The sequence below is a fragment of the Cololabis saira genome, chromosome 19 (assembly GCF_033807715.1).
Source record: "Cololabis saira isolate AMF1-May2022 chromosome 19, fColSai1.1, whole genome shotgun sequence".
NCBI classification, from domain to species: domain Eukaryota; kingdom Metazoa; phylum Chordata; class Actinopteri; order Beloniformes; family Belonidae; genus Cololabis; species Cololabis saira.
The window spans coordinates 27,617,893-27,643,684 of record NC_084605.1 but is presented as its reverse complement, the minus strand read 5'-3'; the positions used below and the strand labels follow the sequence as shown (position 1 = coordinate 27,643,684).

The 25,792-nt window shown below is 42.2% G+C and overlaps 1 protein-coding gene across 2 annotated transcripts in view; it reads left to right on the top strand.

The window, feature by feature from the left end:
* Positions 1 to 25,792, top strand: part of raraa (retinoic acid receptor, alpha a) — a 157,401-nt gene that overhangs the window by 73,836 nt on the left and 57,773 nt on the right. The gene's annotated exons all lie outside the window — the stretch shown is intronic.

The window sequence follows — 25,792 nt, the reverse complement described above, 5'->3', positions numbered from 1 at the left end:
TTTGCTCAGGCACTTTATCTGTGCTATGTGAAAATGTCTGCTCTTGGATTTTTGTGGCGCAAACACATCAAAAATTCCCCAACCATGAGGAAACCAGACATGATGTTTGACAAACAAATAATTCACACTTCCTTGTGGGTGTTTTACTTCAGTTCCCTGCATTAGGCTGGCAGGTTTGTGTTGCACATAATACGTGTGATTACACGCACTAAATCTCCCTGGTGCTTCATGAGATACCTGACAGGTGTGTGTGTGTAGGGGTGTGTGTGTGTGTGTGTGTGTGTGTGTGTGTGTGTGTGTAGGGGTGTGTGTGTGTGTGTGTATGTGTGTGTGTGTGTGTGTGTGTGTGTGTGTGTGTGTGTGTGTGTGTGTGTGTGTGTGTGTGTGTGTGTGTGTGTGTGTGTGGTGCTTTTAGTTGTTAACTTTAGAGGCACTCACTCACACTGCAGCTGCAAAATGTGAAAAACACTGGTATAGTATATTCATATGGTATTTTGACCAAAAAGAGCCATAAAAATGTATTAATATCTTAGGAAATAGAGAAAGGAGATGTCTGCCTTGAAGATATTGACTGCGCTGGGTTGCTTTTGCACTGCTTTCTTACTGGTTTATAACCACAATATTATGGAATAATTTTACATCTTCTTCATGTGCTGTTGAATGGGTTGAGCCCTGTTGTTTTTAAATATGGTTCCACATAAATGTGTGCATCAGTACTGATTAAATCATTTCAGTACAATTATATCATATAATATATATCCTTGAACCTCACCGCAGATGTAAGGGGCGTCAAAAATGGCGGCGGACGGAACATGAACAAAAGGGAGGGCAGATGGAGTTGCAGACGCACAGTTGGTTTGTGTGCACTAGCGTGGACAAGTCTGGCAGAGCATGGCCCCTCTCTCACAGGTTCAGGGGGGGTCACCGTATTGACTTTCTATCTGCTGGAGCTTGCATTGGCAATCGGTGCAGAGGGAAGTAAAGAACAGTTGGTGCCCAAAGCAGTCACTCCCACTTCCCCCAATAGCAAATACCCCGCCTCCCTGACAAGCGCTGGAACTCCTGTCACACCCCTATTTTTTTTAACATTGTCAAATCATATTCCACTTTTCAACTTTATTTAGTTTCCACAAAACCTAAACACAGCTTTTTATTATGGATTTGCTCTTCATAGGTGCAGACATTTTTTTTTAAATGCAATCACACACTGATGAGCACATTAGGGGTTAATGGGGCGCTTCAGTGTTCTGCCGAAGGACACTCTGACACATGGAGGGGCTGGAGATCGAAGCGGCGGTCTTCCGATTGGAAGGCGCATGTCCTGCCTCCGGAAATGAAAGGATGCTGTGTGTTCATATAGATGTGCCTATCCACCAGAGTTGCTGCCTTATGGGGTGGTGAGGTTTCTTGCCTTTTTCCTGGACCGACATTTCCTGTCTGTAAACACTGGAGAGCCAGGGACACCGCAGATTCCTTGCACGCACGAGTGCACGCTCTCACTTGAACACACGCACAATATAAACACAATCTTTGCCCTTCATGCTGGCTCAATTTCTCTCACTCCTGCTCCTCCTCACATGCAGATAACTGGGGGCATAATTCACACATGTGCTAACTGCACACACACACACACACACACACACACACACACACACACACACACACACACACACACACACACACACACACACACACACACACACACACACACACACACACACACACACACAGAAACACAGAAACACAGACACTAACACACCGCCTTCACTCCCCTCCGTGGCAGACGATTCCTCCTTTTTCCTTCTTTTTGTCACTTTATTCTTTTTCCACTCACATTTACGCACAAAGTGCAGAAAGCCAGGGACACACAGTTTGTTTGGATCATGAATGTGGAAGGATTTATTAAATATTAGACAAGAGGGCTGAGCTGTGTCCTGGTTTGACCAGTTAATGCACATAAATGTAGGCCTGGATGGACATTTTGATTAATATTGCTTTCCTTTTGATTCCTCGTTTCCTGTACAGGAAGATGGTTTTGCAAATTAATCTCAGCTTCACATCTTTCTGTGGTTTCGGTAGCAGAAAGTGGTGATTTTGATTTTAGAGGTCTTGAGAAAACATCCCGAGCACCTGTTGGTAACCTTTTATGTCTTGATTTATTTATTTGTTCTTTCCATGTGTAGACTTGTCATCTGAGCTGCAGATGCATTTGTGCCATTCTTTTTTTTAATCTAACCATATCATTTCAAAACACAAAAATAATTGCTCTGTGAAAGAAACCAGCGGGGGAAGTTTTATTGTGATGTTCACCGGTTGAATGTTTTCCTCGGAAGTGCGTCCATGTGACTTGATTTTGCCGTAATATTCCTGCACCTCAACTTTTATGTCAAAAATGTTTTTTTTTTAAGGTAAAATTTGAATTGCACATCTGTGAAATTCATAGAGACACAAACATAACTTATCCTCTCTTGTTTTGTTTTGAGTTGTTTAGATAAAACATTTAAGTCTCATGAAATGGTTAATAATTTAGAGCAGTGATTCTCACCTGGTGGGTTGGGGCCCAGTCTTCAGTGGGTCACAGACCTTGGCTTCAGCTAAAGCTAAAGCTACATATTTTTTAGTCTTTTTAGAAGTACTTCTCAATTGTTGCACTTTTTTATTTTATGTTTGTGCATAAAAGCACGGCCAATTCTGTACAAAGAATTAAACTGCACCATCTTTTCATTAGTAAATTTGAGAAGTTGAAAATTTTCCTCAATTTGGGCGACGGCTTGTGATTAAGGGGTGATGGTGGGGGCTCAGTTGAGAACCACTGATTTAGAGTAAAAAGTCTTGCCATTTTGTTTAATATAGACTTAATCACCATTGAAATCTTGTCTTATTGACTTTTTCTTGTGTCTGTCTTTGGCTCACTCATGTTGTCTCTGAGCTGTCCAACTCCTGTGCCTCATTCTCTTTTAGTAAACCGCTACAGACCAATTATTTGGGCCGAGGAAAAATCTTAATCTTAAAATCGTCAGGGTTAGATCGCAGGAGCACGTTAGTTAGTCAATGCAAAATTCACTAGTTGCAGCTTTGTTTTGTTTTTTTTGTTTTTTTACCTTGTCTGCACACATATTAATGGTTGATACCATGCTGGTAAAAACCTAAGGCATATATATGTGCATTGTTACTATATTTAATATATATATATATATATATATATATACTGTATATGCATACACATACATATATATACACAAACAAACACAGTGAGTTTTTTGTTTTTGTTTTTGTTTTTTTTTTGGGGGGGGGGGGGGGGGGTGACATCCACTGCTAAACCAGGAAGCAAGAACACACGGAGGCACACGTCGAGCACTGGAAATCTGCAACAAAAACCACAAACGAAACACGAAACCGACACGGAGCCGACCAAAACACGAGCAGCAATCGACCCAAATCTCGAGATCTAATCACAGTCTGAGCTAGATTACCGCGACTAACTAACCCCAAAAACTACAGAGCAAGCATGCAGGTGAACAAGCCAGTGTATATGTCTATGTGTGTGTGTGTGTGTGTGTGTGTGTGTGTGTGTGTGTGTGTGTGTGTGTGTGTGTGTGTGTGTGTGTGTGTGTATATGTCTGTGTGTGTGTGTATATGTGTGTGTGTGTGTGTGTGTGTGTGTGTGTGTGTGTGTGTGTGTGTGTGTGTGTGTGTGTGTGTGTGTATGTATATGTCTGTGTGGCTGTGTGTGTATGTGTATGTGTGGCTATGTGTGTGTGTGTATATGTATATGTCTGAAAACTAGAATGGTTTTCTTTGCGATATACATAAGGCAGTGAGAACCCGGTGTGTCCAGTTAGGTTCCATTTGAATATCTCCCAGGTGTCCTAATATACATATCGTGGGGCACACTGGAATTCTGTACTTGATCCATGTGGATAAATCCTCACAAATCTCCGTCCAGAACCTCTGTACCGGTGTACAAAACCATAAAGCATGCATATAATTATCAGGGGTGTTCTCTGTGCACTGTGAGCAGATGTTAGAGGTGACAAAGCCCATCTGGAACATCCTTTGTCCTGTATAATGTATTCTATGAAGAACTTTGTACTGTATAAGTTGTAAGTTTGGGTTCTTAGTCATAGTGAAAGTATTTAAACATATTTGTGACCAAGAAATCTGGTCGGTGTTAAGAGAGAGATCCGCGTCCCATTTTGAAATCGGAAGAGAGACTGAATTATCTATTTCAGACACTAACCTGTAAAGTTTTAATAACAACTTTAGAGTGCTTAGGTACAATAATTCTATTATCCTGGCGGGAAGTTGTAGGTCTGATTGGTTAAGTTTATATGTTTATTTATTATGGCTTTAAGTTGTTGGTAATCTAAAAATGTTTTACTGCTAATTCCATATTGAACAATAAGTGTATTAAAAGGTACAAACTGTCCGCCTATAATTACATGCTGTAGATACCGTATTCCTTGATCTCTCCATTGAGCAAAGTTTACCATCTTTTTATCATTTTTCAGGATATCTGGGTTGTTCCATATGGGTGTACGGTCACATGGAAAAAGTGAAATTTTAGCTACTTTAAGGAATTCCCACTAGGCTGTCAGAGTTGTGCTAATATTAATGCTTTTGAAACATTTATGATGTTTAATGCTTTGACTAATAAATGGTAAGTCTGAGATTTCCAGATCATTGCAAGTTGCAGCTTTGTTGATTATCTGAATATTATTACTATGGATTGATTGCAATCCCGCACCAACAAATGTGCACACTGCTGCCATGACTGAAGCCAGATATCCAAACGTTCTTATTACCTGCATACTCCAGTGTACACACACAAACACACACTTTAATTTGCGCTCCCACTTAAATACCTCACACCTCTTGCATGTGGGAATATGGGATTGTCTGCCAATAACACCCAGTTTCTTGATTATTAGTTATTATCATAAAGCTTTCTGCTGTCTGTCACCAGGTCTAACACTTTGCTAATATATTACCAGAGTGTTATGAGGGATCATAATAAATGGAGCCAGCTTGCTACCTGCTGCCACGAAGGACTAATTGGCTTTTCCCCACAGAGCCCTCTTGTTTTCCGCAGCCACAGTAATTGCTTGCTACAGAAGCGTTTCCTATGGCAGCTACCACACGAGCGCCATCTCCTTTGACTTATTAAGGGCTAAAATGGCATTTATGAATGTACTTTTGGGTCAGTAAGAGAAATATGGTATTTTCAGACCTCAAGGAAGGCTGTGTTTGTGTGTATGTGTCATCTGTCCCATTAAGCAGCCTGTGGTGGGGATGTACTGACCACGGGTAAATATGGATATGGTAATGTTAAGCAGAGTGTGTTTCTGAGAGGCCGTGTGAGTGTCTTGTGAGCTGGTTTCTGGACAGACAGGTGGTTCCTCTCTGCCTCGGTGGTCTGGAGCATTCAAGGCATGTCAGTTGACTCCATGGGTGGCAGGAGCGCACATACTTCACATTCATGAGGCATGTGTGGTAGATAGGAGCATAAAGAAAGTGAGAAGCACTTGTGTAGTGCAATCGCACGTGTGTATGTGTGTCCTATTGAGTGAAGTACCTTTACTATCAGGTTACCAGGTGCCAATCCCATATCTACTTCAGAAAGACAGACACACACAAGCACACACACACTCAGACTGACAGCTCCTCTGGGGAACTGGTTGTCATTATTGGAAAGTCATTTGAGGGGTGCCGATATTACTGTGAGGACACAGACTTATTAAACGCGGTGTGTAATGCATATCTAGAATGGCAGCGCAGCCCTCATTCGCCAGCAACTTAATGACCTTGTTAATTAACTGCTTAGCATTTGCAGGCTGAAAAATTAGCACAAGGTCCTTTCTATTCTTAAATGTTCAAAGAAGCCGTTGCCACCGATATTACTCTGAGATCCTTTGTGCGTTTGGGTTTTGTTGTTGGAATTAAACCAGTTTACAGTTTTGTAGATTTAAATACGTTTATTTGCATATGTATTTTTTGTCAAAAATGTATATTTTTCTGTGAAAGTCTTGTTTTACCAGGAACTATTGTGCAAAACATTTTGACTTCTATCAGTTAGGAGCATTAGTACCTCTCTACCTTTGTGCAGCTATGCATATATAGAGTACCTACTTTCACTACAGCTTTAGGTATGGAAATAGATAATTTAACCAGAAGATTAAAACCCATTTCTTAATGTTGCGAAACATCTCTTGCATCTCAGGGGATAAACACGTGCGCTCTAAGGGAATCACAAGATATCTGGCTCCAGGACCTTGGTGGCAGGTTGTGGTGCGGGACCTCTGTGGATCAGGTTGATTTCTCCCCACCACACAGATCCACGAGTTTATAGGGATTAAGGGATTTTAGAGGCCAGATACACATTTTTGGACACTTTGTCATGTTCCCCAAGCTGTTCGTGGGTGCTTTCTTTCTTCGAGGTTTGAACGTGCTAGTAGATCCTGACCTTAATTTGTTTGCAAAAAGATCTTTCCTGTTCCCACTATTGGGCTGATAGCGCTGCCATGCTTTCTGAAATAATTCATTCACTTCACAGTTCAGTTAAGCTCAGCTTTGAACAAGGCGCTAAGCAACGACCGCACGAGATTGAATGAACAGGATTGTTTCTCTGCAAACAAATGACTGATTAATCAGTGCTCCCACGTCCTCCAAGCTAACGGCTAATTGGAGGATGGGACTTCAAGCAAATTATTACACTTAAAAGGTCACAGTGTCTAATTCCATTTTTGTTTTAATAGACTTTCTCGATATACTGTACAGGATGAGTTGATGCAGCTGCATCAGGATCAACCGTACTACAATAGCAGGCAACTGAACGGTCTGATAGCCAACAGTGAATGTGAATCTTTAATGATAATCACCGGCTTAAACTGCCAGAATCAGGTTCAAGAGTAATACCAAAGAATAGATTAGTTAAAAGACTTAAAAATAATTTTAAAAACTGTTTATCTGCAACATTTGGCAAAGAAACTTATAATGTCAAGATTTATAAGGGGAGTCTGGTATGTTTGTTGAAGCCATTCATCTTTTCAGTTTCACTTGTTGTTGCTGATAAAAACTACCAAAATCAGTGTTGGCAGTTAAAGTCCTGTACAGGTGTCAGGTATGATGATGAAAATGAATTACATGCTTGCAGAATGTAAACAGAAATTGGTTGAGCGAGGTCCGGCCATTCATCCATTTGCTCTTTATCCCGTTAAGGGTCATGAGGAGGCTGGAGCCTATCCCAACCGTCAATGAGATTTTAAACAGAAATATGATGTATACAGAGCTAAGATGCAGTGACATACCCCAGCGAGGGTGAATATTCATTCACTAACCTATTTCAGTCTAACCTACAGAGGAATACAGTCCTGTGTTGCTACAAACAACACCTTTGGACCTCAGATCAGATCTGGCTGAGAGGTGCAGTAAACTAGTATGAGATGTTGGTAGTATGAGTGTGCATGTGCGTCTTCTGCCCTCACTGAGAGTTTCCCTCTGATTTTATTAAGGCTCTAAGTCTATTAAACTGTAACACGGCAGTGAACAATGTTGATATCTAGTTTTACTAGGGAAGAATTTGAGAACACAGAGTGAGTAAGGCCTTGGATAATGTAAACGATGTGAGGGAGACAAAGTGATGGACGTAGCACTGCTAGCATTCAGTGTAGATTTAATCGTGTTTTTGTATCTACTTCTGTCCCATCTTTGCCTCATTGTTTTTAAGCCTTATTTTTCTTCCCTCCTTCTATCAAAATGTTTCTGCATTCATCTTTCTTCTGTCATACCTACTAGTCCCCTCATTCCTCGCATCTCCCCGCCCTTCTCTGTTATCCTCTCCTTGCACTGTCCTTCCCCTTTCTCCACATTGGGACTCGGCAAAGCTCTTATTACCATGCCACCTATTTATTTGCAACCTATTATTTTCCATTGGCCTTGAGTAGACCCTAGGCCAAATCCCTGCCCACAATACTCTATCCTAACCACAGGATTCATCCCTGAGTGGCTTGGCAAGTGTGGTCCACTCCCCCCAGGCAGCCTTTCTTTCTGTTTCTCTCCCTCTTTTTTTTTCTTAGCTTGCTCTGTCATTTTGTCTTTCTTTCTGCAGGTTTCTCCTTTCCATGGCCGCTTATGCAAATACAGGCCCTCCTTCTCAAAGAGCTGTCTACCCATAATCCGATGGATGGCTCCATTTTCAGAGAACTACACACAGACACACAAAGACCATAACATGCAGGACGCATCGCACCCACACTCTAATGGAAATACAATGACATGCTATCGCTCATAGACATTCAGCGACTGGCACGCAGGCATGCAGATACACACTTGTAGGCTCACACACAGGAGAATGCCCTTCTCTGCAGCGATGGTGTTATATTTTGAGCAGCCGGTGCTTTAAGCGGTAGTTGGGCCATAACGACTTCAAAACCAGCATGCTGTCGCCAGCAGCCAGTGTTGGATAAACACTGGCATAATCTAAATCTCTCTCCGATGTGCCAGTGCAAGTTGCTTTATTTGTGCGCTCTTCAAAGGGCCCTTAAGGAAGTCACGACAAGGGTAAAGCGATAACTCTTCATTTTTTCCCCCTTCTCTGTGATTCTCCTATTCTTTCCCTTAACATACTACTTCACTGACCTCCTTTGCTTTCTTCCTCTTCCTACACATGCACACACACACACGCATGCATGCATAGATACATGCATACAGCTTTTTCTTCTTATGCCCTTTTAACAGCATCCATTGCACAAAGTCACAATTCACACTGCTGGATACATTCAAATGTCAATGGCTCTCTCACAGGCATCACTCCTCTATTGTCGTTTGATAAGCAGCAGGAATGACGACATCTGAAAATATAGGGCAGTTACCTAATGGAGGAGACGAGGACGGGGGGATAAGAGAGTGCCGAGGAAGGGTTGTGAGAGGCTGTGCGGATCTGCCCTGCACAGTTCGAGGAGTGATTGAATTATCAAGCAGAGCTTTGCTTGTTGTCCAAGGGTTTTTTCAGAAGGAAAGTCCTTTTCTCAGTGGCTAATGCGCTTTTTTAGCCAAGCACAATGGGTAGCTGTGTTGCGCAAAGGGGCAAAGAGAGCTCTGCAGGGCCGGAGCTTATGGGGCCACCAGGTCTCTCTTGGCACCTTTCTAAGGGGCCCCTGGCCATACTTAACCTCAAGCCTGTCTACTAGCATTAACACATAACCTCCTCTGAGGGGAAAGATAATGCCCTTGTGACAGTATTAGCACACTATAGGACTAAGTCTACCATACGCCAGCTAATGCGAAATGAATTGTGTAGCGTTTAATTAATCATTAGCATTCCAGACGTTTGTGGAGAGCCGTGTTTACTGCTGTTGTGACCCTCTGTGTCCTTCTGGTATGTTTCCTGGCTTCCTTCTTTTCTTTCTATCTATTTGTTTATTCAACATTTGAGTAATTTTAAAGTTCTGCATTGTATCATGATATCTAAATCTATGAAACCCTTGGCCCTTTTCATTCATTGTCAAAGTTCTTTTGTGTAATTTAACCTCAGGCGTTGTACCTGCAAACCCTTTCATGCTTACCCTCAGTCTTTATGAAAAGATTTTTAACTGAAATAAAGTGTGCAGGTTATTGGCGCTATTAAATATTTCACTGCAGATAGAGCTGTTATTTTCAGCAAACATAGAGATCATCTCTTGGCACCAGCCTCACACGAATTATCACATCAGAAGTTTCTGTTCTTTTTGTTTTCCTCCTTGCAGACTGAGAGTTATCGAGGCTATGGTTGGAATTATTCATGAGAACACTGATAGCATCTTTGGTGTTAAAGCAGAAAGTGCAAGTCTGCTGATTTGAATGTAAATCCAAAAGAAAAGTATGCAAAGCAACAATTAAACATTCAAACTTGGTCCCTCCTCCCCCGGCTCAATGTGCCAGAGGGAAGAGGAGCAGCGGCTGTGTTAGAATGACCTACAGACGGAAAAATGAAAGGACAGGCTGAACCACTCGAAGACCAGAGTAGTAAAGGAAAGAAATGCTGCTGTTTTACAGCGTTTCTGTAAAAAAAAAACCCTAAGATATCTATATCTCATTTCACCAACGCACACTCATGACCCACGTCTGTGTTAAACCCCTGACTCTGTTGAGAGTAGTTGGATAGTTGTATGACATGATTTTAAGTGTTTTCATAGTTATTAACTAGCGTCTCCACACTGACTGGCTAAAGGTTAAATACAAGTAGAAGTACACCACCATACACAGGATTACAAAGTATAATGCGGTACAAGTCTGTGCTGTTGTATTTTTTTCTTCTCACGGAATATTCTGCTTCATCTGACTTTTAAGGCCCAAGGAGCATCGAAAGAAAATGTAAAAGTTTTGTGTAAAATTTCAAATCACAACACCATATGTCCATGTGGATCCGTAATAGAAATTTGGGTCTGTCACTGTCGCTGGCGCTAAGCGGAAAAAAACACAAACACATGCTCCAGACGGGATTAAAATCACCGATCAGCAACTGCAATATTAAAATCAACAGAACTCAGAACTTACATAAATAAATCCCATCTGCATAATACATTCTTTGTGCATCTGCTGCCTGAAACACAAGCCCCTTTCACACAGCCAGTTCGAGGCGGGAACGTTGCGCCTTTAAGCCGCCTCGCTGTTCTGTGTGAAAGTCACGGAGGCGGAATGGGGGGGCCAAGTGGCCCCACCAATAAGCCGGCAGCGGAGGTAGTCACAGAGCCGAAACGGGGTCTGTGTGAATGACACAGCCGGCATGCCGGCATGCCACTAGACGCTGACGCTGTCGTCACGCCTCTGATTGCGGAACGCCGGCATGCTGTGTGAATTTACAGACGGGAGCGGCGTTATGCCGGCGTTGTATGGTTCTGTGTGAACCAACAAAGGCGGCGTTTTGGCAGGACTTCTTTACACCAATATTGCGGAATCTCTGTGTGAAAGGGGCTACAGACCTGAGGTGTCTGAACTCACTTGGTCTGCACGCATGCACACACACACACACACACAAACAAACATTTTTATTGAAGCACAAGAAGTAGTAAAGTTCATGTTTTGCTTGTTTATTGAAAGTAAAGGCTATACCGGTGATGTATGCTGTATTTTAAAAGAAAACTGAATGAACCTGATTTCTCAAATAACACAGAAATGTTTTGTCCTTTTTGGTCTCACGAGCCGCCCTCCCTTCAGGAACACACGGCTTCATTTCTGTGAAAACCACATTTTTCATGTGGCTATTATTCATCGTAAGCCACTTTAATTCTCCTGCTTTCCAGGGACATATGTATGGAAATGTGCTGCAGAGTCTCTGAAAAGTGAGAGGCAAAGTGCCAGCTGTCTCATGAACGTGACATGCACAGGTCTGCTGTGGTCTGAAAGTGGTTTGGCTCCATTTCCTTTCTCATTCTCCTGTACTTTTCACTATTATGCTTTCATTTCTCGCCCGCCTTCATCTCTCGGATCTTTTTTCACTCTGCAGCCGTGCTCTTTCTTTTCATCAGGACGAGAACAGCTGTTCGGCTTTTAGCCTGTTATTAGTGTTAAGAGGTACCTGAAACTTGCACTCTTTCAAGCATATACCCGCTCATAAGCTCCTTTTATCATCACGGTCCTCTCTTTCTCTCTCTCTCTCTCTCTACGTTCCACGGCGACATTATGCAAGTATGCTCAGGCTGGGCAGACGGAAAGGATGTGATTAGTGGAACGGTGTTGCCCCCCATTCAGAATAGCCTCCTAAACGACTGGTGTATATTATGCCTTGATTAGTCTCTCTAATATGATCTCATGCAACAAACAGATGTCCGTGCACTTACATAGTCATGCCAGTTGCAAAAAGTGGGCCAACAATGTGGGCTTTGCAGAAGCTATGATTGCATTTGTATTTTTTATGACCGTCGCTGCTATAACCTAATTATTCTGAGCCCTTTAGCCAAAAAAACAAAAAAAGAAAAGTGACAGTGACAGTGATACAACATGCACCACAGGGTCCCCCGGTAGACCTCAACAACAGAGTGGTGGCTTAGCCGTCATGGAGGTGTTTGAATACAGCTTTGTCGGAGTTCAGGTCGCACCCAAGCTCCGCGATTTCTGGAATTGTGAAGGAATGCCACGGCTGCTGCCAAGATAAAAGCTCAGGTCTTAGTTCGCATTTGCTTGGACTTTAATAAAACGTTTTCTTTGTTCTCTAACTCAGACAAAATAGGATCTGATGAAAACAACTTACGCAAACAGCAAGTGGTTTTAATGAATTTGTTGTTTTTGTTTTGTGTTTTTTTTTATTCTTTTTTGGGGGGAGTTTGTAGGAGCACATGTAACACATTTTGACTAAGCTTCAGAATGTCTAACAACTTAGCCTTTAGATTAGCTGCTTGTTTTTGCACTGTAGTAAATTTAAAACAGATAAACCGTGTAATCAGAGGCAATCAAAAACTAAAATGATTCGTCATCTCAGTGATTCTCTGGATGTCCTTAAAAGGATCAGCCTTTGTAGACACCACTAATCAAGCATTTTGAAATGTATTTGCTTAAATAAGGGCTAGACAGGTGAATGTTAGATATGAGCAGCCTTATTATTGCTCAATAGTATTATTATTTCACAAGAGGCCAGTTATTGATATGTCAGACAATAGTAGCGTCACAACATGTTCATCCGCTCAGTGACGAAGCGTTATCAGTGTCTTGGCCTTGCTCCCTTTTACTTTTTCACACAGACTTGCATGTGTGCCACAGGTTACCTCCGAGGTACTGATGAGTGATCACAGATAAAAGGATTAAGCGACATAGTATACCTAAGGTCAAATCCAAGACCTCCATCTTCATCCCTGTAATCACTCTTTCTTTGAAAGCAGGACGTGGGGCTGAAGAGCAAATCGTGGAGGAAGAGCAACGCAGGGAGAGAGTGAATGAGGGAAGAAAAGGGACCCTACGGGGATCTTCAATCACAGTGAGGCCGACATACCCAACAACTAGAATATCAAATATGAATCTGGAGCGTGTTCCCACTTTCCACACGTGACCACAAACTCCTTAGCTTACACGCAGGAGGGCGTGGACTAAACGCCATCCTTCGCTTCACATTTCTCTTTCTTATTTTTGTGCAGATGAAGTTTCAGTTATATCATGTTTTCCAAAGATTTGTGTTGATGCTCCAGAACCCGAGTACAAAGTTTGTGTTTACTGTACACACAGAGAGAGTGGAACAGAGAAAGAGAGGTCAGGTGATGCCAGAGATGGATTCTTGCTGATTCAATATTTACTCCTCAAACACGACTATTTCCTGTAAGCACTTTGCCAAACTGTGTGCGTTTCTCCCCTTCAAGCCACCTTGCTGGCTGCTTCTTGTCATCAATGTCAACATCTCCGGGATTTTCCTGATACTCTTCACTCTTTCCCAAAAACCATCGCCCTCCTTCTCCTTCTCTGTCCACTACAAACTGTTTACAGTGACTTCAAAATAGAGACAAAGCGTGGGAGAGGCGTTTGGCCCGGAAAACATCACGTTTCTTCTGATTTAAAGTAACCAGGCTTCTCATGGGTGTGTGCAAGATGACAGAGTGTGTTTTAGCATTTGATTTAATCCGGGAAATGTCCACACCTTCTAAAAGTATGTGTGTGTGTGAATGTTTCTGTCTGTGTCCTCGTGGGTTTGGCTCTGCAAACACTTCAATAGCGATGAGACGGGGTGTTTGGAGTTTGTTTCTGTTTCTGAGGGGCTTTAGCTCAGACAGATATGCCGTCACAGCCGGCGTCTTTCAGACCATTTTGGAGGGAGGGAAAAAAAAAAGAATCTTCATGACAAAACCAGATTGCTTGGACTGAAGGTGCACATGGAAAGTGGTGGAAGAGTGACAAGAGAGAGTTTAAGTCTTAATCGTGAATGTATTCGCCTGAATGTCAACAGTTGGTGTGGTTCTTGGGCTGTACGTCCACAGGACCTGGCATAGTTTCCCCTTGGGGTGCTTGCATGTGTGATTTCTGCACACAGTAGATTCAACGCCATCCAAAATTCACTCAGGTGGGCCATGTTGCTGGGTTAGGCCCTGGAAAGGTTGACTTTTCCATCAACTTTTTCTAAAATGCATCAAAAACTATTGATGGAAATAGGACTAACGAGAGGATAACTGCATGCCTTTGGCTATCAGGGGGATCAATGTAAAGACTAATGGTTATATATTTATTATACAGGCAGAAGTGGTATTAAACTAAGAGTTGGTCTAAATCACATATTTACATCTTTTCCCCATCTGATACCATGCAACTTTTACAAACAGCATCCAATTTCTTCTTGATTACTCTAAAAGGTAGCACAGGAAATTTTGCAATACTGCCTTGCAACTCCTTGTTTTTTTAGTCTTCAGTGGGAGAACAGGTGGCGCATGAGTCGTTGGTCTGAGTCCAGTTATCAAGGATCAGCACCAAACTGGTATCGACATAATTCCAAAAGTGCCAAACAGCTTCTTTAATCATAATTGTGAAGTAAAAATGAGGTATTTCCTGCTATTTTTTTTATTTTTGAGGAATTTTGTGCAGTAATAAATGCTTGTGTGGCTTTAAATGCAATGGCTCATGCTTTCTTCCTGACCTAACTGCTGCACAGGCTTTATGAAGTTGTCAAATGTTTTGACATCTTTTGAAAGAGTCGTGCTCTTGTGGAAATATGACTTTTAGGTTCTTTCACTAGCATCCTTTTGCCAGGACTGCCTCAGGTGTTGTATTTCAGGACTTGGGGAAGGCAATGGAACGAAAACTCAGTCTCTTTCTCTCTTACTTTGTTTCACACACACACACACACACACACACACACACACACACACACACACACACACACACACACACACACACACACACACACACACACACACACACACACACATTGCACAGACACACATGGAGCGCCTCCTCCCCTCGCAGACTTCAAAGCTAGCTGTCCCTTGAGGAACTTCAAACGCTGGGGAGGCCATTAAAAGACAAAAATTATTTTCTGTAAGGTCATGATTTATTTGATTGAAAAATGAAACCTAACCCAGCAGACATTATATTCTCTTTCCAGGGCCTGCTTTACCAGGCACGAGCTAAATTGCTACCAGGTGGGAATCCTCTTAAGAGCAGAAAAGCTCTGTCTGAGTAACAGAGGCTTTCTTGCTGTCTCTTGTCTTCCAGGACCTCTTATCTCACCTCATTTCGGTTTCTCCCTCTGCGTCCTTCTCTATTTTTCCGGATATCGCCAGAAAAATATTAGCAACTAACTGGATAAATACACAGGCGCAGACTACCTTGTCAGTTTTAATCCTAATGTGTTCAGTGCAGCACATGTGAGGGATGGCCTGCAGAGAGGGAAGACAGCCCCTCACAGTCATTACTCAAGGAGGGAGAGATAAGAGGTGGCGGAGGAGGATGGTGTGTTATGGTGTGCAATATATGGATGACAATGAAATGTGTGAGAGTGTGATGGACGTGAAGAAGTGTGTGTTGTGAGACAGGAAACTCAGTGAAAAGCTAGATGCTCTGATTAAGAAACTGCAGGTATGTGAGCAAGTTGACCTGGAAGTAGCACCTGAAAAAGATACGAATAAAAAGAATGAGGATATAGAGTGGCACCGCTTCTGACTTGCCAGTTCTGGTTTTCTTTCTAAAGGGACCACTCACAACGAGAAACTGTATTGATGCGAGGGTCCACACTGTTGAACTTCACTGTTCTGATGTGCAGCATATGCTGAATCCTCCGGCTGCATCCAGGCTCCAAAATGGGTTTTGATGACTCGCTGCTACTGTTTGTTCCATAGAAGACAATACAAAGAAAGCCAGAGGAGCGTGGGTTCATGAAATTTAAAAAAGATGTGAGGAACTGGGGAACTTGAGCAAGATCAATTGAGGATAACATTTTTCACAGTTTTGTAAGAGTCAATATCAGCTTGAGGATCATGGAGATCGTCAAAGAGACAATCAGTAACAAAAAAACATATCAGAATCTCTCCACCACATGAAAACTAAAAACAAAGCCCTCCAAGTTATAGTTATAGGTGGACCCGCTGATGTACTATTAGATCTGTTATGTAGTTAAATCCTTCATCATGTCAAAAACACAGTATGATATGAAGTAGTGTCCAATTAGGAGGGGAAAAAATGGCTGCACACTTTACATTTCTACTTTAAAGCAACTATTACATCATAGAAATAGGTTTCGCATTCCACTTACTCATATTACTTCTTTATATTTCATTTTTAAACAGCTGCACTGTAAAAAAAAAGTGCAAAGCGTAAAAGGATAATTAATTCATCTGTTCACTTTTTGAAGATATTTGCATTTTTGTGGTGTATGAGAGAAAAAGCAGCACTTGGAAAGATTTAACATGTTCAGGGGCGATCACTCGTTTGTACTGTCTATACAGTTTTTTATGTTTTCCACACATTTTTACAGTCACAAAATTCGGCAGAAACAGATGCAGATGTTTCTATGTTGTCATTGTTTTGAAGCGGAAATGAATAGATGTAACCGTAAGTTAGCGAAGTGCAACATATTATACTGTTAAAGTCTTATAGGTCTTATTAAGCAAACCTCTGCTCTTAAATGGATTTCTTGCATCTAAGTGACAGCTAGTGTTGCCATGGCTGCAGTACACTGTTAATCATCATTGAAAATAAAGAACCCTGCTTTTCCTTTTTGAAGCCTTATATACTTCTTTTGTGCTTATTTTACATGTACAATGTGTGATTGAACCCCTGACGACGACTTTCTTCTTTGGCTGCTTTACGCTAGTTACCGCCATGTTCCCGGCAGCCAAAATTTGACTCGTCATCCCTCATGAATTCCGAACAAAATGAACCAAGTTTTGCTTGTTGTGTGTGTAAACTCCCTCTCTCTCTTTCTTTTTTTTCTTTTTTTTTAATAACAGATGAAACCTGCACTGCCATTGATGCAAAAGTCAGACCATCTTCACCTTTTTAACCGAAAAAGTATGAAAGAAGTGTCTCACCACTTCTACTGCATCAACAAGATGTCAACCATTGAGTCCATGAAGTGTCCAACATTCAACACTCAATGTTTTGACCCTTTTGAGAGCTTCATCCTCATCTGAGTGCTTGCAGTTTACTTTGCAAACACAAAATTGACAGTGTTAATGCACTTGCTTTCAAAATAGTCACCTTATGGTGTTCCTTTAAAGACTTGTGGCAGGGGAAATATCCTCATTGCGTCACCTCTCTACGGGGGTGCCTCAAGGCTCAGTACTTGGGCCCCTTCTCTTTATCATATACACCAACTCTCTGGGCCAGATTATTCATTCACACAGCTTCTCGCATCATTGAAATGCAACTGATGCGCAGCTCTACCTGTCTTTTCCATCAGACAGCCCCACAGTATCTGCATGAATCTCGGCTTACCTCTCTGACCTGTCTGCATGGAAGAAAGATCCCCACCTTCAACGTAAGGAAGTCCAGCCTCAACAAAAACTTAAATTTTGCCTTTACTACTGTCACTCCCACAAAGGTTGCAAAGAACCAAGGTGTTATGTTTGATGACCTGTTATCTTTCTCTGACCAGTTACTGTAGCTTGATTGTATTCCTCTATCATAAGTAACTTTGGATAAAAGCATCAGCTAAATGTAATGTCATTTGAAATGTAAAGTGATAAAAACATTTGTCATTCCTGCAGAATCAAATCAAAGTTTCCTAGATCGTATTGATGGCAAATCTTTGGAATCAGGAGAAAATGATCAAACGAGCAAGACAGAGGACTTTTTCCAGCTGCCTCAGTCTTAATGAAAGAAGCATCTGTTAAAAGCATGCACATGCTGAACTTTGAGCTGATTGGAATGAATTGGTTGGTCAAAAAGAATTTGAGTAAATATATGAGATCTCAAAGTGAAGTAATTTCCACTGGCTGATTTTAGAGGAAACTTGGTCCTTCTCATCAATAAGTAAAACAAATTGTTAAAATGCGCCAAAAATCACAGTTGCTTTGCTTTAGCAAAGATTCTGCACATTGTATATTATCTTATTTTAGATAATAGAAGAAGAATTTGAACTCGTTGATTGTTTGGGTCTTTATATTTTTTGGTACAAGTAAACAAGCTTTCAGTGTATAAGTTTTCAACTTTTGCACCCACGTTTGACTGCGTGAAACTCCTTATATTTTCCTGCGCCCTCCTTTTTCCTGTCATCGCTGCATATTGATGACATGATTCATAACACTCTGTGGGTAGATTAAGGTCTTCGTAACACATCACATGAAATCGCACCTGAACTGCTGTTGTTTGTTTAAACCTTAATGCACTCACGGAGCAGTTCAGGTGTTTGCCATGCATTCCGTCTGTTTATTCAATAAAACGCATTACGCTGGCCTTTTTAAGTAACAAGAAGGCATCTGATGTGAGTTTTCCAGCATCAACTTATTGAACGCAGTCAGTCAATGCATCTTGTCATCCTTTCAAGCAACCACTGATGTAAGAACCAAGCAAGGCCGTTGGAGAATTTGATTTAATTAGAAGGAAACGGTTTGTTTCCCCTTATGTGTATGCAACAGAGTGCAGTGTGTTTTTTTTTTTTTATGCCAGCAATGCATGCACAACAATCGAGTCTAAGGGGCTGTGCTCATCTGTGCCTGTCGTGGTAAAAGGATAGGTAAACATTTTTAAACTCATGAGATCAGTATGTTGGCATAGAATATGCAAGGATCTGCAAAAGTTTTATACCCCGTGAACTTCCTTCTTCCTTCTCCTTCTTCTCTTTGATGTTTGCCAAATAGGCAGCGAAGAAGCATGGGATATTCTGCAGATGTGTGTTCTGCTTCAGAATAAACCACAAGCGCTGGTGTTTCCTCTGCACAGTAGTCTGCTTTTAATTTCTGTGAATGTTGCCTCGGCCTTGATGGTGTTGTGTGTTTGAGGAAAAACAAAAATAAAAATCTTATGGTTGAACTTTTTCACCAGCCGTTTTGCGGTATGAGCAACTTTTCTACACAGCTCATGAATCACTCATTTCCAATATGCCTGTGTGTTGATGAGTGTATTTCAGCCTTCCATGTGGATATCCCCACTGTTTGTTTATGAGTCCATCTGTGCGTTTGCTGTGTTCGCGTGCATCTGCACAGCACTGATGAAATTGCATCTCCTCCTCCACGAGCAGCGCCTCTTTCTCCTCCTCCTAATGTTATCTCACTTCCTCTGGGCCCCTGGCAAATCCACCAAACAGGGAGAAAATAGAGCACTTTATTGGGACGCCTGTCAGGACTCCCTCTGGATTTATGGCCAACAGACAGCGTTTATCACTCATCCGAGAGAGACGGAGTAAAAGAGGCTGGGGGGGGGTGGGGGTGGGGGGTGGAAAGGGAAAGGAAAACCAGGGTAGAGGAACAACGTGAACCTACTCTCTTTTTTTGTATACAGAACCACTATAAATAAAAGGTTATTATTACAGTGTATGTGTCTCGAACACATTCACACTCAACTATGTGGGATTGATGGAAGCTATTGACTTACCTGTATTTATTTGCAAACGGTGAAGCCAGTTTTCATGATTGTTCAAACAGCTCACAATGACAATGGTGGTAATCTCTTCTTGTGATTAACGTCAGTTTGGTTTTACATTCCGGCTACATTTCTGCTATACTTAGGATTTAAAAAATGTTCAGAATGCTTTGAATGTAGTATAATCCAGTCAAGGCAAAATCTTGAAATGTTTATAAAATTAAAAGGTACACTTATTTAACCTTTAGATTTGAAGCAAATGTATTCTATGAAGTGGAATAAAAGCAAATACCGCAACTCGACACCACAGTCATTTTTCAAATAAATCACTGAAGGACAACAGAGTGTGATACATTAGGTGCTGTAATATTATTATTAATTTATGACACTACAGTTTTCATTCTCCATTATTATCAGAACATCACTATCTAATGACCATTTTATGCTTATTGTTACTGAGTGCAAACTGCAGGTGCAGGGACCATGCCAGGAAAGACACGTGAATTTTTGTCGCTGGTGTAGAAGTATAATTTGATTTTACGCACATATTTACATAACTGGAAGCTTCTGCTATTCCTACAGACCACCGGCTGCCGGACTCTCAGGGCCGATGTGACATCCCAGCTCATTCGGCTAAATCTCTAGCACACGACTGGACATTTTCTTTCTGCCTTTCCCTGTAGGATCATCTCCTTTGATCTACCAAATGTGTCTTTTACTGCATCCACAAATCTTCTCTTTGTTCTTCCCATTTTTCTCCTCCGTGGAATCTCCATCTACCGCATCTTTCTACCAATCAACATCCCTGATTTATATGTCCAAACCATCTCAGTCTAGCCTCTCTCACATTGTGTCCAAGACATCTGGGTTTGGCTGTTAACTGAACATGTTCATCTTTGATTATGCATCCTTTCCCATGCACAAACATATTGCAAACATGTGAATTGTTGGTCCATGTCACACACTAATTTGTATCCTTAACATTGCACTATGAATAGAGATGCCCTCAGATGATCTTTAATATATTTATTTTCTTTGAATCGGTGCAAAAGGATACAAAGATCATGAATTGTCATATAGTTCAGTTGTCCACGCAAGTGTTAGAGAGTCACAGTTAGCAATTAGCCCTCACAGTAAGTCACAGTTAGCCATCTGTTTTCAGTTGCTGCTGGGTTTTTGATACCCAGGCTTCTACAGTGGTTGATGATGAAGACACGTTAGCACTGTAACTGTTACTGTAATGTTAATGCTTATAGTGCTGTGTCTAATAATCAGAGTTATAACCAAAGTTTCCAATTAAGAAACATCTTACTGGATCATGTACACTGGAAAGGATATATGAACTTGTCCAAGGATGCATTTACGTAGAAACAAAACCCAGTCCGCCAGCTGCTCTACACAATTCGGTGTACATATTGGATAGCGAGAAGTACAATATTCACTTTTAATAAGCCGTTTTGGAGGGCATCCCCAACAACAAACTAAACTGCACATCATGTTTTATCCATGCATCTTCTTGCATGTAAATAAACCAAGCAATGCATTATAGTTTCTACTTGAATATGTAGTGGCCATGTCTTTCATTCTCTGCTATATTCTAACTTTCATACCAGACAGGCTGCTATGCCAAAGCACAGCTCTGATACAAACTCAGATCTTATTGGTGGAATCTATTTATAAAAGAGTCTCTGGAGAGAAATCACAGCCTTTTATCATCTGCCTCCCTCTACCCTCTCTCACCATCTTCTTCCTCTGTCTGCTGTGAGGATGAATTAGAGATGACAGAGCCTCTGTACAGGCTTTTAGTGGAGAGGAAAGGAAGAGGGAGGGAGGAGGAGAAGGGGGTTAAAGGAGTCATTAACACATGATGATTTAACTGGTTTGATTTAGTGCCTTGCTACATTTTTCTGGCATCTTGGGCTATCCTCCTGTGGATTGGAGGGGAAAGACTTTGCTTTTCCTTTGCAATATCCTTCCTTCCTTCCTGCCCCTCAGGAGTTCCCCTCCGCGCTGCTCCTTTGCAGCTTCATTTTGCCCACCTTCTCTTTTTTTTTATCCTCCTTTTGTAATTTTTTGTATTTATTTATTTATTTTTTTTACACACAAGCCCTCCTGTTTAAGCATGCTCCCTCCACCGTCTATTCGAACTCTCACTTTCTTCCTCTCATTTTCTTCTTCTTCTCCCCAGTGTTCATGTGTATTAAGATTAAATGCCCCCCCGCCCTAACACACTTTCGGTGTCAGCCCACTGAGAGTGTCAGCAGGGGCGCTCTATTCCCCCTTCTGTCTCTGCTGCGAGAATGGCTCTCAGAGATATTCGGGCACAAGCGTTCACTTATGGAGAGCTTTTTGTTTTGGGGGTGAGGGAGAAAAAAAAAATACACAAGCTCAGGCAAGCACACATGCAGACTCACCACTTTAAACTTTTTTTCCGCACACTGCACCCTATGATGGTGTCAAGCCTGGTCCAATCAGGTTGCATCTCATCGCAGCCTGGAGGGGCACCCCATGTGGCACATGCTCGCCAATCACATTTCAGCTTCTCTGTCATTTCCCTCTCCATGAGAGGCAGGACTCCCTGCCTGACCATCAGGAACTAGATCATGCAGCATCATGACTGGACTCGGCCTTTGACTCACACATGCGGACGCTCACCCCCTTTCCACTCCTCTTGCTGCCTCACTTGGCACCCGGAGGCTTCGCGCTACTCCCGCACATTTCCATGCAGTCACTCTTGTCAGCTGTTTGCAGAACGCTTCTCAGCCTCATTGGTACCCACATGCACATTAATGCTACAGAAAAACTAGGGCAGGGGGTGTAGCCCTTTTTTTCTTTTTCTGCTTGGTTTCGTGTCTAACCCCGTTAATCAGAGGGACTCCCCACTTCCCCTTCCAGCCACAGGCCATCCCATTTCACCAGCGGGGTGAATAATTAATACCGGCAGGGGAAAGTTGATTAAAACGGCACGTCAGGTCAGCGGTAAGAACAGGCTCTGCTGTGATGTCGCTGGCGGTGCGGCTAAAGCCACGGCAGAGGGCAGACTTATTCCTCACATTAACGCTGATTAAGCTTTTATTGGGTGTGAACCCATATATGAGCCCATGTGGTTTTCTCTGTTGAAACATTTTACTGTGGATAACACTGAAAGAGAAAGAAAGGCAGGGCAAAATCTTTCAGCTTTGCCGGGATTTCTTCTTTTTTTTAAGTCAGAAGTCAGAAAACATCCACATTTTTGTGATCTGAATCAGTTTTGAACCTGTACTAATGATGCAAATTAGAATTTGTGCTGCAAGCAGGCTTTAAAATCTATAATGACCAATTTTGAATGATGATTTTTTTTTTTAATTAGCTTCCCTCAGAAGCTTGCAAATTTGCCAAATATGCCATTCTGCTCCTGTCTCTTTCCTTCCACCCTCCCTGTTTTCGTATGCTGTTCCTCTCTTTGTAGAGTTAAATCGAAGCAGATGGTGTTCATGAGTGACACATGATGCATGCTCATGTTCACTAATTATGTCTTTGCTGGGCCGTTGGCCTGTCTTCTTTGATTCCCTTGCTGCAACAACTGCACAATCACCGCTTGTCATCCACTGCCCTCTCTCTTCATTCTCCTCCCTCCATCTCTGTTACACTATTTGTGCTTGCCTTCAATAATTGTGTTAATATATTTAAAGAGATCTACACCAGCACATCTTTGAACGGGACACATTCAAACGCGAAGGGCATCGCAGAGCAAAAAAAAAAAAGCGCAAGGGATCTCTGGAGTGTTTCTGTGAGTCTACATACAGTTTTAATGGCGTGTTTCCATTTGAAGTGCCGTTTCACTAATGCAGACGTCTGTTGTGCTGTTTGTGTGCACGTATTATTGTTGTGTGGATGCTGGAGCGGTGCTTGTTTACCATTCTGCTGCTGTAAACTGTATGAGCTCGACTGGCCAGACGCTGCTAATGAGTTCCTGCGCTGTCCACTTCCACAGACACACAGAAACACACATCTCTCCGCTCCAATCTGCTCTAAAAGCATCATTGCAGCCACTGGGGGTCATTGTTCCCCATGGTTCCATCTCAAACTTTGTCATTTTACTGTTGTTTTTGTCTCTTTTAGTTTGTTGTCCTGTACTATTTTCATTCCATTGTTGGTTGCCATGACTCCCTGCTCACCAAATGTGCACTGTGCCCCCCGAACAGATTAACACTTCGCCTGTTAATGCAGCAACAACAAGTGAGACTGAGAAACGTCTGAATAAAAGACACCGTTTGGGTCACTGTTCTTTCTGGATGGTTTATTCATTTTCCATACTAAACATTTTTCATTCTTTCAAGTAAGCATCTCTCCTGCTTTATTCTCAGCCCTGTTTTTCTGTCAAAACCCTCTCTTTCATCTGTGTGTTTTCTCTCATTGCAGCACCTCACTGGTCTTCTCCCTTCATTACCCATTTGTCTCAGTCGTCCACACTTCTCTTTCTCTCATTCTCCTTCAGATTTGGAAATCTATTGGTGTTGACTTCCCTTTGATGTTTTCTGTTGTTGTTCTATAGGAGTATCACATATACTTTAAGCTTTTCAAGTTTGAGTTTTTTGGAAAACACTTGCTGTTCTTTTGTGTTTTTTGGCGGAGGGATTCTTGACTGTTTCAGTGTGTCAAGAGTTGGTCAAACCCAAAGAAACTCCCACCTCTACAGGGTTGGAGAGAAACTTTCCGCTGGCGGTTGACAGTTTTTGAGGTTATTTTCAATGCTTTTCATCCAAAACGTTATTTATTATATCTTTGTGGTGAAATTAGTTGTTGTTCATCCCCCCACCCCTCTACCCCCCTCCTCCAGCTCATGCTGATTTTCAGCCAATTAGCATCTGACCTCCCATGGCATCGTCTCCAACAGCTATACACTTAGTTCTTCAGAGGACTGTGGGCGAGTCCATCTGTGTTGGTTGACTACCCAAATCCTTTACTCTACGTGAGGTGAGATCAATGCAGACGGATAGCTACGTGCCACCATAAATGAGTTCTTAGAAATCCATGCCAGCTATTAATGGAATTACGAGTTGACCTTTGTACCTGAAGGCGAACCTGTTAAGTACACAGCAAGCACATGATGACTAGAGGATTAACAGCTGATCCCTGGATATACTAGAGCACGTTGGGTCGAGAAACCAACCCTGCAACTGTCCTGCTTCTAGGGTGCCCACATACACGACTCGGAGAGAGAGAGTGTGCGCCCACACAAGCTCACACACACCCTCACTCACACACAGGGCAACAAAAATGCAGCCAGGAAGCTAACTGACACCGAGTGACCATGTGTTGTTGTTTTTTTTGTTTTTTTTCCTTTTACAATCCGCTTTCTCTGGACTGCAGCTCAGCCAGTTGCACTCCCCTTTGCTCCCTCTCTCATCACAAAGAGCCGCTGTTTTACGAGGGTCTGCCTGCAGTAAAACCCAGCGGTTGAAGGGGGCCACAGAAGGCTGTCAGAGTAGGATGTAAATAACGCAAATAAAACTCCAGACTGGCACTGAGCTTCCCCCAAGAGACAGACAGACAGACAGAGATGAGGCGAGGGAGGAGAGAAATTTACTATAACTTCAGAGGGGAGTGAAGGGGGACAGGCAGAAGGACGAGAGAGAAGAACAAAGGTCAGAATACAGAGCCTGTACCAATCTGTGAACAGGCATCCATCATGATGGAGGCTGATGGGACAGCGCTCGTTCAAGGAGAACCCTGCAACAGCTGGAAAAGATGAAAGTTTCTCCAGAAATGCTCATACAGTCCAATTAATTTCAGCAGAGTCCAGATTCAACATGTATATAATGCCGATTCATAAATAAATAGAGATATACTAGCGAAAGAATCCAACAGATTGCATTGAATCTTCACTTCCTGAGTAAGCATGAGGCGACAGTGGAGAGGAAAAGAATCTCATTAACGGGGATTTAAAAATAAAAGCTCCAGCAGAACCAGACTCGGGGAGGGTGGCCATCTGCCTCGACTGGTTCGGAGTCGGAGATGACGGGAAAGAGAGACCAGCAAAGAGAGATTAGTCCGGCGATACGATATGAGACACAAAACAAAACAATGCAACGTGCAATAATAAAGACATGTATACACATGCAAAGAAGGAAGATCGGGGTGAGGACCGAGCACAGTGTTTTATGGGAGGTCCTCCAGCAGTCCGGGTCTACTGAGACATGACTGAAGAGACGGTTCAGGGCACCTGAGCCAGCTTTAACAACAAGGAAAGGTTTGAGCTTAATTTTAAAGGTAAATAGTGGTCTATGTCCCAACCACAAATTGGGCTGATGTCACATGACAGAAGCCTGAAAATTGAACATCC